Source organism: Pygocentrus nattereri, chromosome 1, assembly GCF_015220715.1.
Source record: "Pygocentrus nattereri isolate fPygNat1 chromosome 1, fPygNat1.pri, whole genome shotgun sequence".
NCBI classification, from domain to species: Eukaryota; Metazoa; Chordata; class Actinopteri; order Characiformes; family Serrasalmidae; genus Pygocentrus; species Pygocentrus nattereri.
The window spans coordinates 15281867-15299794 of NC_051211.1; the positions used below are offsets into that span (position 1 = coordinate 15281867).

Genomic DNA, 17928 nt, shown 5'->3' on the forward strand with positions numbered 1-17928 from the left:
TCTTCATCTCAGTCCAGCCATCCAAAAACAGTGAAATTTGAAGGTTGCTGTAAAAATAAAGCATTCAATACTCAAACTGTCAAATGAGCTAACCCAATTCTGCCTGGTAGAGTCTGAGTATAGGCCTCTATACCTTAGCTTAAGGAAGATTTTTTGCCTTTTTGTCAAGGGCAACATTCACATTCAAGCTTTCAAGTTACGTGACAAGACAATAGCTTAGTTCTCTCAAGATACCAAGTCACAAGGCCACAGCTTCAATGCTTATGCTGCATTTGAATGGTGTTGGAAACTGGGAAGTACCAATTTTCACAGTCGCATTTACTCATTACTAAGATTCTAAACAATGCACAGATTTTCTGAGTTCCAGTGGGTGATGTTAACACTACAGCATAGACATTATGGGCTCTTTGCTGTTCCACTGTGCTCCTGTGCTCAAAACAAGGTCCATAAAGACATGGTTTGCCAAGTTTGGTGTGGAGGAACAGAACCCTGACTTCAACCCCACTGAACACCTTTGGGATGAATTGGAACATCGATTTTGACCCAGGCCTTCTGGTCCATCATTAGTGCCTGACCTTACAAATACTCTTTTAACTGAACGGCCACAAATTCCCACATAGACACTCCTAAATCTTATGGAAAGCCTTTCCAGGGGAGTGGAGGCTGTTATAGGCAACTTCATATTAACGGCCATGGTTTTGAAAATGGGATGTTCAACCAGCTCATATAGCTGTGATGGTCAGGTGTCCACAAACGTTTGGAATTATAAGACAAAAAATAAATCTTTAATTATTATTAAAAAAAAGTTGTAACTGCAGTCATATCAGGCAATGGAACAGTAAAAGCAGATTATGGGAAAATGGTGGAATGAAAAATAAACAAATGAAAGGAAAAAGTACGTAGAAATTATGGATGGGGAAAAAAACAGGAAATTATAAATGTAGTTTGTGTCAATTTTCTGCAAAATGGACCTCACTAAAATTTCACCCAGAGTGAAAGTGAATTGAATAAAGTTCTTATTATTATGGAAGTCATGACAGCAAGACTACATTAACATGAGTACACAGTCTGCCAGCATTCCAGCTTTAGATATTACACTTTATTTAGCTAAAATAGATAAAGTGGCCGGTGTGCTTTTCCTCTTCTATGTCTATGTTTCCTTTCACTACAACCCCTATATATAAAAATGGAAAGGAACGGACATCCAAGATCCTATCAGGATGCTAATAGGCACACGTTCCATCGGCCGTCCCACAAATTGATTTCGCCACCCAGGCCTTTGCAGCATCACCATGTGGAAGCAGGACATATGCAGCATACATCACTGTCTCTCTCAGTCCACAGCCGTGCTAAATGTGATCCTTATCGGCATTCGGGGCCAGTGACAACGGCCCATAAGTAACGCCCACACCAACATGTTAGCACATCCGCTAATGGTTCTTGCTCTGGGTGAGATGACAGGGACACAAAAAGAAAGGAAAGAAGGAAAGAGAAGGACAAAAGGAGGCCTATCAATATTGCCACAGGTGAAAGAACTCTCTGGAAGCTGAGCTGCATAACAACGCAGGTAATGGTAAAAGTTACTGTATTCCAGAGTTCAGTTGGTCAGTGTGGTATTTTTGTGCTCATTTAATTGCTGTTCTACCATTTGTTGTTTCATTATACTGCCTTGAGTTAACAAGGCAGAGTTTGTGAAGCATTACAACAATGTCATGTTACTATTGCCAGGCCTATAGAAAAAGGTCAGATTTTTTCTAGTCTTATCTCTTCTGGAGCTTGTGTTCAGAGCAGTCTCAGGTGGATTTGAACTACTGATCAGAGGCTTTTGCACAAGCCTGTGTAGTCCATGCCAGCTCGAGTGCATGCTGCCATGAACCCCTCAAATGGTCAGGGCCCAAAAGTAGCCCAAAAGCAGGCCCAAAGTTTTATTACACACTTCTATTACCTAAGAATAGCTCAATAGTTTGCACTGAAGTCCCTGTAGTTAGTGAATAATAAACCGTAGTATGTAATAAGTCTGTGACAAGGGGTTAAAGCAAAAGGGGAAAATAGCAAATACTAAGAAGTTATTGTGTAAATATTACAAACTTACTTTTCACTCAAATTGTTATATGATTATGTATATATACACTCACAGGCCACTTTATTAGGTACATGTTCAGTTGCTTGTTAACACAGCTAATCAGCCAATCACATGGCCGCAACTCAATGCATTTAGGCATGTAGAGATGGTCAAGACAACTTGCTGAAGTGCAGACCGAGCATCAGAATGAGGAAGAAAGGTGAGTCAAGTGACTTTGAACATGCCATGGTTGTTGGTGGCAGACAGGCTGGTCTGAGTATTTCAGAAACTGCTGATCTACTGGGATTTTCACGCACAACCATCTCTAGGGTTTACAGAGAATAGTCCGAAAAAGAGAAAATATCCAGTGAGCGGTCAGTTGTGTGGACGAAAAGGCCTTGTTGATGTGAGAGGTCAGAGGAGAATGGGCAAACTGGTTCGAGATGATAGAAAGGCAACAGGAACTCAAATAACCGACCAAAATCTCTGAGGAATGTTTCCAACACCTTGTTGAAAGTATGCCACAAAGAATTGAGGCAGTTCTGAAGGCAAAAGGGGGTCCAACCTTTTATAAGCAGGGTGTACCTAATACACAAATTCAATAACTTCTTAGTATTTGCTATGTTCCCCTTTTGCTTTAACCCCTTGTAATCACAGTCTTATTACATACTAAGGTATTTTAGCCTTATTATATGGGTCAACAGAGAGGATACTATATTTAGGTAATACTGCATTGATTAATACTACATAAATGGATGCTATATTTTGGCAATATGGTATATTGACTGGTACTGTAACTGTGTACTATATTTTTTCTTTATTTTATTGATCAGTACCTCATCATAAACAGGGTACTATATTTTGGTATATGTTGGCCTAGAAAAGCTCCAAAAATGATAACGAGCAATTCTGCACTGGTGCTAGATATGGAAATATGATATATTTCAGTGTTTTTACCAATGTTTCTGTTTAATATCGGTCTTCAGACTGACACATGCACTTACACACACATATACAGACTCCTAAATGCCCATGTGTTAATAGTGGCTATCATTAGCTATCCTTTTCTGAAACAGGCGCACAAACTATCATCAGGCTAATTACAGCAAACTAATATTATGAACACTGTGCCAGTTATCCAAGGCATTAGCCAGTAAGACTATTTTATATATATATATATATATATATATATATACTCATTCATTCATCCCTCTTACTGGGCTGAACAAACAGTGATCTTTTTAGATGTCTGCAGTGTTGTGGAGATATCTAATCTGCTCTAATTGGTGGGACAGTGCTCATTTTCAGCTTCACTTTGATAGAAGGGCTTTTCCCAGAAGCCTCTACTCCCCATAGCTCCTCCTCCACACCTGGACCTGAGCTACAGAGGATGAGGATCTAATCCACAGCCAGCTGTCATCGATCTGAAGTTTAATGGTCCTACACCTCTGCTAGAGTCATAGCTAATTAATTAATTAACTTATAAATGGGTAATTAGGACTAACAGTAAAGGCATGTGGAGCTCAGGCCTTGTCCACTCTAATATGGACCGAAAAACTCTGAAAACTTTATTGCCATGATGGGAAGTTTTTTGTTCATATTAGCGAACAATTTAAAGTAGTTTTTCACCTACACTGTAATGGTGAAATGACTGGAAAGCACTTATTGATTTATTAGGCACACCTGCCCTGTATCTACACCAATTTTGTTCCGTTTTATCAGCTTCTCTTAACATATTGGTGCACTTTGTAGTTCTACAATTAAAGAGTTTATTTGCAAAATCAGAGCTGAGAGAGATGATTTAGAGTTCAGACTATAGTTCATCTAGCCCCCCTTATTCTTACTGGTCAGGACCCCCACAGGACCATCTCTGAGCAAGTATTTTTTGGATGGTGGATCATCTCAGCTTTTTTGGTGACATGTTGGTGTGAGTGTGTCCTGCACAGAGACACAGCAGTGTTCATGTAATTTTTAAATACCTCAGGGTCATTGCTGGACTGAGAATAGTCCACCAACCAAAATACCCAGGCAACAGAGCCCTGTGTCCAGAAACATACCACTGATGAAGGACTTGAGGATGACCAACACAAACTGTGCATGAACAGATGAGCTATTTTCTCCAATATTACATCTACAAGCTAGACTAATAAGGTCTAATAGAGTGGACAGTGAGTTAATACAGTGTTTAAAAACTCCAGTAACACTGCTGTGTCTGATCCACTCATGCCAGCACAACACACACTAACATACCACCACCATGTCAGTGTCACTGCAGTGCTGAGAATGACCACCTGCTCTGCGGTGGACCCGTGGAGGTCCAGTCTATTGATGACTGTAGTGAAGGCGGACCAACAGATTTAGTAGAGAACCAGAAACGCACACTACAGTCTATAATTGTAGAACTACAATATGGAGAACAAGTGTAGGTACAGGGTAGGTGTATCTAATACAGTGACCAGTGAGTGTAAAGATATGAAAGCTTAAATATCAATATACACATATGCATTTATAAAAAGATGACTGAAAATACTATATGTATTGTATATACATACTATATTTCCAAAAGTATTTGCTTGTCTGCCTTCACAGGCGAATTAACTTGAGTGACATCCCATTCTTAATCCATAGGGTTTAATATGATGTTGGCGCACCCTTTGTAGCTATAACAGCTTCAACTTTTCTGGCAAGGCTTTCCACAACATTTAGGAGTGTGTTTATGGGAATTTTTGACCATTCCTCCAGAAGCACGTTTGTGAGGTCAGACACTGATGTTGGACAAGAAGGCCTGGCTCACAGTCTCTGCTCTAATTCATCCAAAAGGTGTTCTATCAGGTTGAGGTCACAGCAAACTCGCTCATCCATGAAAAACAGCCCCACACCATAATCCCCCCTCCACCAAACTTTACACTTGGCACAATGCAGTCAGACAAGTACCGTTCTCCTGGCAACCGCCAAACCCAGACTTGTTTATCGGATTGCCAGACAGAGAAGCGTGATTCGTCACTCCAGAGAACACATCTCCACTGTTCTAGAGTCCAGTGGTGACGTTTTACACCACTTTACACAACTTTGCGTTGTGCTTGGTAATATAAGGCTTGGATGCAGGTGCTCGGCCTTGGAAACTCATTCCATGAAGCTCTCTACGCTGTTCTTCAGCTAATCTGAAGGCCACATGAAGTTCGGAAGTCTGTAGTGAATGACTCTGCAGACATTTGGCGATCTCTGCGCACCATGTGCCTCAGCATCTGCTGACCCTGGTCTGTCATTTTACATGGCCTATCAATTTGTGGCTGAGTTGATGTCGTTCCCAATCGCTTCCACTGTTATAATAAAAATGATAGTTGACTGTGGAATATTTAGTAGTGAGTAAATTTCATGACTAGACTTTTGCACAGGTGATATATATATATATATATATATATATATATATATATATATATATATATATATATATATATATATATATAGAGAGAGAGAGAGAGAGAGATAGATAGATAGATAGATAGATAGATAGATAGATAGATAGATAGATAGATAGATAGATAAGAAGTTTTAGACACCTGATAAAATTAGCCTTAAAAGCTGGGCTGTAAGTGCAGTTATCATCCACCACCTGGTTTAGCACTAATCAGTGCTTCATTAAATGAGGTCAGATGGTGGATTTGAACAGAAATCTGAAATCTGGAACTAAACTTTCTTCTTCAAAGTAACTCAGAATACATCAACTAGTCTGAAAACAAGACATTCTTTGTAGCTTTGGAGCACAATCACACCTATTATCAAGATACATGGTTTTAAATAACATATTACTAACATATTAGCACAGTACTATATACACTCAAAAGTTTGGGCAAATTCCATGTTTTATTAATTTTCTAAGTGAAAATAAGTTAACACATCCTCTACAGAGAACACATTCTGCACATTTTAATGCACGATAACTGTTTAATTGCTGAATTAAAATTATCGTGAGGAAAAACATAAAACATAAAATGTGAGGGCAAAAGTCATTTTATACAACAACTCATTTTATAGATGTTGTATAGCCCCAATATTTTACATTAAAGAGAATGAGAACTTCTTTTCACTTAGAAAATCAACAGAAAAATGTCACATGATGACAACCACCCACACCCACACACAAAAGCACCTGTTCATACACACACACACACACACACACAAACAGACCTGAACACCAAACACCTGCATGCACAACTTACTGTGTATATCTACAGCTTATCCAGCCTGCACTCTTCAGCTTACAGTAAACTTGATACAAGTGTTTAACACTTAAAACCTGCTGCATGAGCTTCAGTGTGTGTGTGTATATGTGTGGTTCAGCACCAGCACAGCCCCCACAGTTTACATAGTCATGCATTATTACTATAGACAAGATCGCAAGGTTGTGTGCCTCATATTACAGCGATGATAGCAGAGAAAAATGCAACGCAGCACTAAAATTCCATTTTCGTTTCAGTAGCACTGAGTTATTGAAAACACTGAAAAGCAAAACCCCTATTATCTTGTTGTTCGTGGGTTGAGAAAAACGATATAGAGCTGGAAAAATGTTTAAAAACATTTAGACAAACACCGACTCCACTACAGAAAATGTGTGTTTTCATGCGAGAGCATGAGAACACATAAAGCTGCCGAACCCTGAGACACATTATTAGTTCAAACTCTCTCTCTCCCTCTCTCTCACTTTCTCTGTCTGTGTCTATTCTCTCTTACTCTTTCACTCCCTCGCCCTCTTTCTGTCTCTCCCTCTTTCTCTATCTTTATGTAAGCATCAGTGTTCCATCTGATATCAACAGTGAATTTCCTCACAAAAGAACACACTCTCTCTCCTACTCTTTCATGCTTCTCTCACTCCTTCCATCATATTCATCTCTCTCCCACTTGCGCTGCATCTCTTTCTCTCTCTCACTCTCTCATCCGTCCGTCTTTCTGCTGTATGCTCAATAGCCAGCACAGAAAACAATCAGGAGGCAGAATGAGTAGGAGAGAGAGAAAGAGTGGATGACAGAGGAAAAACAGAGGCAGAAAGAAAGAGAGAGTGAGGAAAGAGACACAAAGTGAAAGAAGGAGAGTAAGAGGCAAAGAGCCAAAAGCCAGATGAAAGTAGAAAATACTCACTCAGAGCAGTGGTGGAGATTCTTGAGAGTGAAACAAATCTGCAGCAGTCAGGGAGAACTGAGAAACCGGCAAAGAACGCGGGAGAGAGAGAGAGAGAGGGAGAAAGAAAGAGAGAGGGAGAGAGAGAGAGAGAGAAAAGGGAGGGGGAGCAGAGCCAACGCAAATGCTCCAAATACGGAGAAAAAGATAAAGGAGAAGAGGAGGAAGAGAAAATCCTGGAGAACAGGAGGAAGAGCGACAGAGAGAGAAAAAATGATAGAGCGTGATGGAACGAGAGAGAGACAGAGAGAGAGAGAGGGAGAGAGGGAGAGAGAGAAGGGGGCGTGAAGAGGTGGGCTGAGATGAGGATATAAAGAGCGAGACACACGCTTGCGAGTGTAGCCGCCACACACACACAGCGCGCTGCTGCACGATCTCATCTGACAGCGCGAAGACGAGGACCGCCTACCTGCTTCACACACACACACACGCACACACACACACACACACACACACACACACGCACGCGCACACACACACACACACGCACACACACACACACACACACACACACACACACACACACACACACACACACACACACACACACACACACACACCATCTCCTTTGTTCTGGACTCATCAGATATATAATGTATATGTTGTGTAGATATTAGATATGATAGAGGGTGTAAACACATGTGTGTGTATGTGATTGAGGGTGTTTCCTGAGAAATCACCCCACTCCACCTCGCTCAACACAGGCAAACCCTGAGAGAGAGAGAGAGAGAGAGAGAGAGAGAGAGAGGGAGAGAGAGAGAGAGGAATAAGACTGTGCCAGCTCCCATAATTGCCTGAATGCTATGGGAATACTCTCTAACTTCTCTTTCTCTCTGTCTCTCTCTGTCTTTATTCTTCTATCTTTGTGTCATCTCTTTCTCACTTTTTTCAATCTCTTCTTCTCTACCTCCTTTTCTTTTCTCTCCCTTTCTCCTCGTCTCTTTATGTCTCTTTTTCTCATTCTCTCTATTTCTTTCCTCTTCCGTGTCTCTTTCCTCTTCTATCTCTGTTTTCCCTTCTGCTCTCTCCCTCTCTCTCCTTGTCTTCTCTCTTTCTTTCGCTCTCTTTCCTCTTCACTCTTCTTTCATCCTCTCACTGTTTCTGTCTCTCATTTTTTCTCTCTTTGTGTATCTCTCTTATCTTTTCTTGTCTTTCTCATTTCGCTTCACTCTCCCTCCTTGTATCTTTCTTTTTTGTCTCCCTCTGACTTTGCCTCTCTTTCTCCTCATGTTTCTTCTCTTTCTTTATCTCTCTCCTCCTACATTTCTCACTCTTACTGCTTGTGTCCTTCTCTGACTCCCTTTCTCTCTCTCAAGTTTTTACACTCCTGTCTCACTCTTTCCCCTTCAGCAACCATCTCTTTCCTTTTCCTCCTCATGTTTCTCTCTCTCTTTCGCTCTCTCTCTCAGGCATATGCCTGTATTAGTTCAGTGTATGTGTTCAGCTGTTGATATGGAGTTATGTTGTCACGAGCGCTGGTGCTCAAAGCGCTGCCTCCAACACACACACACACACACACACACACAGAATCCCCCTGCTGTACTAGACATGTGTACACCATCACCTGCACTCAAACACACTTTCTACTGCTTTACAGCCACATGCTAGATACTGTTCTTCTGTCTACAGCTCTATCTGCTTTGTTCGGTCAAACATGGTCACACACACATACACACACACAGGACCATGACCCCGAATCCAGAGAACAGAGACTTCACTGCACACACACTCACAGACTTACATTCTGCATACAGCTGCATATATTTCATCTGACTACATTAGTTCACCCAATGTAATAATATACATATCATTGAATTAAAGCTAATATTCTGCTCTTTGACCTCACATTCACTGCTTCTATTCAAATGTTGTTTATTCTCAGTTGTGTAGGTGGGGAGACGAAAGCTCTGTAGACACTATCTGAATTTAAACATGAACAACTTTATTTCAAATTAAAGATGGCGCTAAAAGCCCTTGTTGCAGAGACCCAGAAGCCAATGTGGAATCTCTCCAAAGTCCGAGATGCTTCAGCTTTTTAAACAAAATTCACGCACACACATAATGCAAAATCCATACATTAACATGTGACAATATATTATGGTATGGCTTACATCTGTTTTTTGTTATTATGGCCTCAGCCTCTAGAAAGACAGAGAGGCCCAACTCTCTCCTGGGACCTGAAACTAGGGCCCCCTCGCTCAGGCTCCATCGACACACATAGAGTATTCGCTGTATGTTATTTAAATCTGGATTTACTGTAAATGGTTTCCTGTTATAAATATCTAAGTGTCCAATCAATCAAACAAACAAATCAATGAATGACTGGTTGTGTTAAGTTTAACTTGTTAATAAATGATTAACACCATATTTTTTTTACACTGTTAACTGTTTCCTAGCCCATTTGAACCATTTTACCTGAAAGCCCAGCCACTCACATGCTGTTGCTAAGACACTGTAATGTTCCCATTTAAAAACAGATTTTAATTGGCAGCTTCTATTGGTGGCTTGCTTGATAAAAAGGTTTCAAGAGTGGGGCAACTGGAGATTGCAAGTTTGATCCCCAATGATGCCAAAGCCAACCGTGGCTGGGAGGCCAAGACAGCTCAACTGGCCTCCTACTTTTTGGGTGGGCAGGAAGGCCTTCTCTCTTCCCCCCAACTCTGTGTGATGCTAGTCAACATCTGTTGTGCAGTTAATGTTCTCCTCCAAGCATGTTGAGTTGTCCAATGACATTGTATTAGCAGACATTTGAAAAGATGTGGTAGTGCTTCAGCAATTTTTTGGAGGAGCTACAGAATGCAGTTGCTGAGACAGAAGTGAAGGTGCACCAGTCAATGATATCAAGAGCTCTGAATACAACTGACCTGTATGGGAGCGTGGCTAGAAAGAAGCCATTACTGAAGAAACACTGCTTCAAAGGATGTCTAGACCCAGCTAAAATGTGGGAATGAGTTTTGTGGACCGAGGATTCAAAACACTGTGTGTGGCTAAGAGTGAAATATGGGGTGGCAGCATCCTGGTGTGGGGGTCGTAACAGGGCATCTTGTTAAAAGTAAAGCAAGGATGGATGCAAAATAGAAGTATATACTGCAAGACAGCCTGTATCAGTCTGCTGAACACCTAAAGCTTACAAGAAACTTAATATTTCAACAGGACGATTCCAAAGCAACACAGGAGTGGTTGAGTAACAAAAAAGGTGAATGTTCTGCAATGGCAATTGTCAAAGTCAAAATCTAGATGTCAGTCCTATTGAGAGTCTGTGTCACTTTTTAAACACTGTGGTCCAGAAGCATCATTCAACCAACCTGAACAACCTGGAGCAAATCTGCCAGGAAGGAAGGTTGAAAATCTCTCACAAGTAGTGTGTAAAGCTGGTACAGACTTACCCCAACAAACTTGTTCAGCTTTTGTTTTTAAATCTGCTGCCAGATAAACCAAACCAATTCCAAAGACTTTTAAGTGCAGTTTAATACTTTTGCAAGGCACCATATAACAAAAATTCACTGCACTACATATTTTATTAGGATGAAATTAAATAAAACAATGCGTTTGATTGCCATTAACTACACAAATTAATGTTTTGTTCAATCACCTCACAGCCCCAAAGATTTCACATCAAGTGTTTTTAACACCCTCCCCAGCTAAGCTTATCAATTGCCATGTTATAACTAACACAATGAATGAATAAATAATTGAATGAATCAATCAATCAATCTTGAGCAGGTGTTTCTCAATACTGATCAGATTCCACACCAAGCCAAACTCTCTTTTAAAAGTTTTGAATGTAAGATCATTTCTCGTTAGGGGAATTTTTGGTCCCACTTAATATTAAGTGTCTCTAATAACTGTGTAGTTACACATGAATACCATATGCAACACTAGCTACTGATGTTTTAGTCAATGTTACAGATGGATTAAAGAAGTAAGGTGTATGTAATTACACCTGTGTATCAACTTCAGTTTTACTTAATGTAATTGCACAAGTGTATTTTCTACAGAGGAACGTTCCTGTATAGTGTTAAAGATACACTTTAAAATGAGTGGGCATTTTCTGTGTAGTTGTTTTGTGGATGCTGTTTAATTATGGAGTGGTAATATAGACATTGCATTTGGGGTTAATGCAGCACATTTAATTAATATTATAAAAGCTACATTTTAAGATAAGGGGACTAACCCTTGTGTAATTACATGAGACAGAATAGGCTGTTACAACTATTAAGATACACTTGTGTAATTACATAAGGCACAACTGAAGTTGATACACGTACATGAGCTGTACTTCTGCAATCCATCTGTAACAGTGTCTACATCATTAGTAGTTAATTTTGTTGCATATGTTGCTCACATGTAACTACACAGTTATTAAAGACAGAATATAACGTGTGACCGAATTTTTACTGTAGAATGCTCAGCTGCAGTTTGAGAACATATTACTGCATTTCTAAAACATCTTATTGAGGCTCAAGAATACTCTACTATGTTTCTAGAACATTCTTGCATCCCTAGAACATTCTAATGCAGTGCCAACTGGTATGACAAGTATAGTAGAACAGCCAAACAAACAAGCAAAAGATCAACCAAGTAAAGACCAATCAGATCTCCCTCCTGCTATCGACCAAGAAATTGACCAGCAATGATGCTTTCCCAGGAACAATATAAAATTATTAAAATCGTTGGTCAATTATATTATTATTTAATTACTAACAGCCAACCAAACGTAACAGACAAACATTTGAATGTTTACCACTGGTCTGTATCAATCAATCATACATGGTCCCTCAAAATTCTGGATTGATATTTTGAATTACATTGCCAATACTGGGCAGGACATGCACAAGTTATAACCCATCACAAGAGAGAAAAGGAGAAGTACAAGTGCCTGAAGGAGTGCATATACCTGAAGAAAAGAAACATTCTGAAGGAAAGAACGCCATATGTTGAATGATGCCACCATCCACTCTACGCAGAAAGCTTGACAACTGAACAATGGAAAGCAAAGTGGAACCAGCAAGGCCTGCAGGCCATTCCAGTAGGAATTATCTTATCGTAACACACACTGGAAGTTTGAAGGAAACTCAGTCAGGAGTGTGGCATTAAGTGACAGCAGCTTTGATCACGCTATGGAAGCAGCTGGAGTGCGTCTCTGCTTTGTATGAGTGTGTTAGGAGTGTATTCCACTTCTGTCACAGGCCTCTTTTCTAATCTTTCGCTGTAGCACACATACAAAACACACAGGACAATGGTTGCATTAGCGCACACACTCTAAAACACCTTATGATTAACAAAGAAGAGAAAGAACTTTTATACACAAAGACCTCAGGGAAAACTACTAGTGTACAGCCTATTTAAATGTTACTGCTAGAATAACAGCACATCCCACACACTATTACAGCACTGAGGAAAGTGTAATGATACGCTTGGATATACTCACATTTCACTATCACCTGAGAAATATTGGAGTATGTGTGAGTGAGTGTATGATTTACTATTTTTGGTGAGTGTATGGATGCAGCTTCACACTGGTCTTATTTGTTTTGTTTTATATTGTTTGTGGGTATGTTTTTTCAGACGTGTGGCTGAGGAGATTTACCAAATACATGGCTGAGGAAATCTGGGTATGCCAACAGATAAGACCTTTCCTTGTGGCTAAGGATTTTTCCCAGGCCCAGCAGCAGAAATTCCTCAGTTGCAGGGAAAGGTCTCTCTGCCCATGGACCTGGGAAAACTCTTCAGCCACAATCCTAGAAAACTCCTCAGCTGTGATCCCAAGAAAAGCCTCAGAAGCCTCAGAGGAACTCCACAGCTGTGGGAAAAGGTCTCTCTGCCAGAGGGGAGTGGCTGGAGGAGGTGATGTCCAGGATGACAGGGGTCGTTTGTAATATTGCCAGCAAGCACCATGACCCTGGTGTTTTAGATATCCTGAAGCATTGGTGGACTATCTAGTGATCCTCTGTGCCATCCTGTTTATGCACTGGAGTTTGGCTTGTTCTTGTGGAGTAACCAAACAATGGATATAGATGATGTTAGGATGGACTTGATGATTGCAGTGTAGAACTGGACCTTCAGACTCTGCAGCAGGTTAAATTTCTTCAGATGCGTCAGGAAGATCGTTCTTTGCTGTGTCTTCTTGGCTATGGAGACCATGTTACTTTCCCACTTTACAGTGTAAAAAGTGGCTCGTCAGATCTACCTAAAAAATACTTCATGTGGTAACAAGCAATTTAACTAGTTTTATTCAACCTAAAAATGCATTAATTGAAATAATCGTTCATCCAAAGTATTAATTTAGGTTGAATACAACTAGTTAAGTTACTTTTTACCATATGAAGTAAAGTTTTTAGGTAGACCTGATGAGCCACATTTTTACAGTGCAGGCTCCTGGATACGGTTGTTCCCTGGAACTTGAGTGACTCCACAATGGAAAGCACAGAGCCATTGATATTAAGGGTCAATTAGGTAATAATGTCAATTAGGGTTTGTGAGATGATGGTGTTAAAAGCAGGACTGAAGTCCAAGAACAGCCATCAAACATAAGGGTCCTTGCTGTCCAAGTGAGTGTGGATCAGGTGAACCACAGATGAAATGGCATCTGGAGTGAAGCAGTTCTGTTTGCATGCATACTGGTGAGAGTTTGCTGTAATGTTGCCATGACCAGCCGTTCAAAGCAATTCAGAATTACTTGGGTGAATGCTACTGGGATGTTGACTATGTTGACCAGGCCTGCAGGTTTACATGCGGTACATCTACTGCGGTCACTCTGAGGGGAGCTCACCTGGTGGAGGGGGGCTGGAGCCAAAAGAGGTGTTGGGAACCTCAAACTGAGCATAAATTTTATAAATGTGTAAATCCACTTCACTTCTGCTGTAGTCTGTGATGCTCTTGCTGCCCCTCCATGCTTCGAGGGACACTGGTGGAGATGTCACCCTAGATTTTGACAACATACGTAGCTTTGGCCCTCTTTATACCCACAGTGAGGACTGAGTGAAGAAGTTACATCATCGGACCTGAATGGTGTGTTCTGGTTTTTCAGCAGAGAGTGAACCTCTGTATTCAGCCAGGGTTTCTGGTTGGAGTGGATGGTAATTGTTCTGGTGGTGGTAACATCATTTATAGGCTTGCCGATGATGCATACTCCTCCAGGTCCACCTCTCCAGTGCTTGTTGCTGCCTCTCTGAAGATCTGCCACATGGACTGTTCAACACAGTGATGGTCGTTATTGTTGGTTTGCTGGACTGAAAGGGCAGTATGCAGGGACCAGCATGATGGAGATGTGGTCATTGTGAGGATTTCCAAAACTCTTAAGGTTTTTGAATTAACTCCAGAAAAATTTCAGGTGAAACATAGTAACTGATATAGTCAATAACTGTTCCCTGTTCCAAATGACTGAGTTTGACCTACAGTTGGCAAAATTAACAAGCAAAAGCAAACAAAATATATGAGCATCTCACCAAGGCTACTATCCAGGGTGTTGAAAAAAACGGAGGAATTATGAAAATAACTAGTCATCTCTGCTCAATTTAGTCCTATTGCTATGCAACAGGAACATACATGAATATCTGTCCTGTAAAGAAAAGAAGAATGTGTATGATTGACTACAGTAAGCTTTATACACTGACCTCTCTCTCTCTCTCTCTCTCTCTCTCTCTCTCTCTCTCTCTCTCTCTCTCTCTTTCTCTGCTTGAGCTATTAAAGTTAAATGACTAATTTGATTAGGTCATAATGTGTAGTGTCTCTTTAAAGGGAAAGGCCAGGGTTTACTGGCTGAGGGCAAGACCGAGGCAGCTTATGAATGAAGACACACTGATCATCAAAAATATTTATGGAGCTGGGAGTGAACATAATAGAAGAAGAAGCACATCCAGACAAGTGATTAACAGAAAGAACCACACCCAGAAGAAGCTTTAAAAAGACACAATGTAAAACCTACCATGCATACAAAGGAAACCAGAAGAGCAAATGTTCCTTAGATGACTGATAATGGCAATACAGATCATTATTTGAATGTATAAGCAAGAATGATCCACCCATGCCGTTGTGGGCTGGAGGTTAGAGAACAGGCCCTGTGACTGGAAGGTCACCGGTTTGATTCCCAGAGACGACAGTACATGACTGAGGTGTCCTTGAGCAAGGCACCTAACTCCCAACTGCTCCCCGGGCGTTGCGGATAGGGCTGCCCACCACTCCGGCAAGTGTGCTCACTGCCCCCTAGTGTGTGTGTAATCACTAGTGTGTATGTGCCGTTTCACTTCATGGATGGGTTAAATGTGGAGGTGAAATTTCCCCATTACGGGACTAATAAGGGTCACTTAAAATGCACATTTGAAAGTTCAGTGGTGCAGAAAACATCAGTACAATGTTTGGGATATATATATATATATATATATATATATATATATATATATAAAGTGCAACATGTCTACAGTATGACTTTTACTTCTTAACCATACTGAATTAACATGCTTGTCACCCACGTGTGTGTGTTTGTGTGTGTATGGTGTGTGTGTGTGTGTGCTTACAAGCAGACAAGTGTTGACGGCCTGGTCTCTGTTCTCTCAGCAGGAGGTCCCTAGATCATTTAACACCCCTTTCTCTCTCTCTCTTTCTCTCCCTCTCTGCCTGCAGGCTCCTCAAGCTAATGATGCCGATACACTCAGTCCACATAACTGGCAACGATGCATTGGCAAAGTGGAGGATGTAAGAAAAGGGGGAAATGAAGAGGAGTGAGTGTGAGACAGCGAGAGTGACAGGACAAAGAGAGGAGAAAAAGGGGCAGTGTCAGTTTGTCAATTTGTTTATTGACATTTTTACTGTGTTTAATGTATTTATTCATTTTCTTCCCCTCTTTTGCTCCGGTAACATGCTTACAGTTACCGTTAACGGACTGCCTGTTCAGCTGAAGAGGAAAATTAAAAGAGTGAGAAAGGGGAGAAGGGGGAAGATGGTTTAACATTTCAATACATTATGTCATCTCTTTTACCCTCTCTCTCTCTCTTTTTCTCTCTCTCCCATTTTATGTTGCTCCCTCTTGCTGAATTTAAAACGAGTTGAATTTATACATCATTCAAGTAGATGATAAATGAGGTTTGTACACAATGCGGTATCCTGTCTTTACATATACAGTATCTCCATCTTAGACCATTACCCACTTTTTTTTAGCAAATTATACTTTCTTAAATTACATGTCTTCTATAATTTCTTTCTATTCTTCTTTTTTCTTTCTTATATAGCAGAAGGAGGAGAAACATATATCCTCCTTCAGACCTGTGTAAAGATAGATAGATAGATAGATAGATAGATAGATAGATAGATAGATAGATAGATAGATAGATAGATAGATAGATAGATAGATAGATAGATAACTGAAAGACTGAAGGAGAAAAAAAACAGACAGAAAAAGAGAAAGAAGGTTGTGTAGTTTCTGCCCTGAAAACAGCAAACAGGGCCTGAAGAGCTTGTCTAAAACAGACAATGGCAGCTCTCACTTCAAATCAAGTCCATCACAATGCATTAACACTGAAGGTGGTGGGGGAGAGAGAGAGAGAGAGAGAGAGAATAGAAGGAAGGAGATGTTCTCCTCTCCTCTCCAGTCAGAACTATAACATGGATGAATATCAGTATTGCAGTTTTGTGCATGTCTAACATGATTTTGTAAGACAAACTAAATGGAGTAATATAAGTCTTAGGCACATCACCCGCTTACAATGAGAGCGCGTCATGCTCTGTTGGGCAGGGTTAGTTGTAACACAAGTACAGATTCCACATGATGGGCAGGGTTAGTTGTAACACAAGAACAGTTTCCGCATGATGGGCAGGGTTAGTTTTAACACAAGTACAGTTTCCACATGATGGGCGTGGTTTGTTGTAACACAAGTACAGTTTCCACATGATGGGTGGGGTTTGTTGTAACACAAGTACAGTTTCCACGTGATGGGCGGGGTTAGTTGTAACAAGTACAGTTTCCACATGATGGGTGGGGTTAGTTGTAACACAAGTACAGTTTCCACATGATGGGCGGGGTTTGTTGTAACACAAGTACAGTTTCCACGTGATGGGCGGGGTTTGTTGTAACACAAGTACAGTTTCCACGTAATGGGCGGGGTTAGTTGTAACACAAGTACAGTTTCCACATAATGGGCAGGGTTAGTTGTAACACAAGTACAGATTCCACATGATGGGTGGGGTTAGTTGTAACACAAGTACAGTTTCCACATGATGGGCGGGGTTAGTTGTAACACAAGTACAGTTTCCACATGATGGGCAGGGTTAGTTGTAACACAAGAACAGTTTCCGCATGATGGGCAGGGTTAGTTTTAACACAAGTACAGTTTCCACATGATGGGCGTGGTTTGTTGTAACACAAGTACAGTTTCCACATGATGGGTGGGGTTTGTTGTAACACAAGTACAGTTTCCACGTGATGGGCGGGGTTAGTTGTAACAAGTACAGTTTCCACATGATGGGTGGGGTTAGTTGTAACACAAGTACAGTTTCCACATGATGGGCGGGGTTTGTTGTAACACAAGTACAGTTTCCACGTGATGGGCGGGGTTTGTTGTAACACAAGTACAGTTTCCACGTGATGGGCGGGGTTAGTTGTAACACAAGTACAGTTTCCACATAATGGGCAGGGTTAGTTGTAACACAAGTACAGATTCCACATGATGGGTGGGGTTAGTTGTAACACAAGTACA

The 17928-nt window shown here is 40.8% G+C and overlaps 1 protein-coding gene across 5 annotated transcripts in view; it reads right to left on the minus strand.

The window, feature by feature from the left end:
* The window catches only part of LOC108433502 (RNA binding protein fox-1 homolog 3-like), a 387157-nt gene extending 379623 nt beyond the window's left edge, over positions 1-7534 (minus strand). For 2 of the 5 annotated variants that reach the window (XM_017708120.2, XM_037539781.1), the window contains exon 1: positions 7199-7523. The gene's annotated coding sequence lies outside the window, so the exon portion shown is untranslated. Of the gene's footprint in view, positions 1-7198 lie in introns of all 5 variants that reach the window. The other 3 variants (XM_037539782.1, XM_037539797.1, XM_037539783.1) reach the window with 3 other exon arrangements.
* Between the last annotated feature and the right edge of the window lie 10394 nt (positions 7535-17928).